The sequence below is a fragment of the Orycteropus afer genome, unplaced genomic scaffold, assembly GCF_000298275.1.
Source record: "Orycteropus afer afer isolate SDZICR_OR568_19922 unplaced genomic scaffold, OryAfe1.0 scaffold00425, whole genome shotgun sequence".
In the NCBI taxonomy this organism is placed as follows: Eukaryota; Metazoa; Chordata; class Mammalia; order Tubulidentata; family Orycteropodidae; genus Orycteropus; species Orycteropus afer.
The window spans coordinates 466,612-467,721 of record NW_006922012.1 but is presented as its reverse complement, the minus strand read 5'-3'; positions in this window follow the sequence as shown (position 1 = coordinate 467,721).

Sequence of the window (1,110 nt, the reverse complement as noted above, 5' to 3'; positions counted from 1 at the left end):
AGGAATACACAGAGTCACTGTACCAAAAAGAACTGGTAGATATTCATCCATTTCAGGAGGTGGCATATGATCAAGAACCATTGGTACTGAAGGAAGAAGTCAAAACTGCACTGAAGGAATTGGCAAAGAACAAGGTTCCAGGAATTGACGGAATACCAACTGAGATATTTCAACAAATGGATGCCCCACTGGAGCCACTCACTCAGTTATGTGAAGAGATTTGGAAGACAGCTACCTGGCCAACTGACTGGAAAAGATCCATATTTGTATCCATTCCAAAAAAAGATGATCCCATTGAATGTGGAAATTATCAAACAATATCATTAATATCTCACACAAATAAGATCTTACTGAAGATAATTCAAAAACGCTTGCAGCAGTATATTGACAGAGAACTTCCAGAAATGCCAGCTGGATTCAGAAGAGGACATGGAACAAGGGATATCATTACCAAAGTCAGATGGATCTTGGCTCATACCAAAGAATACCAGAAAGATGTTTACTTGTGTGTTATTGACTATGTAAAGGCACTTGATTTTGTGGATCTTGACGAATTGTGGATAACATTGAGGAAAATAGCAATTCCAGAACACTTAACTGTACTCATGAGGAACTTATACATAGACCAGGAGGCTGTCATTCGAACAGAACTAGGGGACACTGCATGGTTCAAAATCAAGAAGGGAGTATATCAGTGTTGTATTCTTTCACCATACTTACTCAATCTATATGCTGAGAAAATAATCCAAGAAGCTGGACTGTATGAAGAAGGACGTGGCATCATGATTGAAGGAAAAATTATTGACAACCTATGATACACTGATGACACAACTTTGCTTGCTGAAAGTGAGGATGACTTGAAGCACTTACTGATGAAGCTGGAAGAATACAGTCTGCAGTATGGATTACATCTCATTATAATGATAACAAAAATCCTTATAACTGGACCTATAAGCAGCAGCAAGATAAATGAAGAAAAAATTGAAGTTGTCAAAGACTTCACATTGCTTGTTTCTACAACGGACACCAATGCAAGCAGCAGTGAGGACATTATACGACATACAGCACTGGGCAAGTCGGCTGCAAAAGACCTTTCTCAAGTGCTGAAGA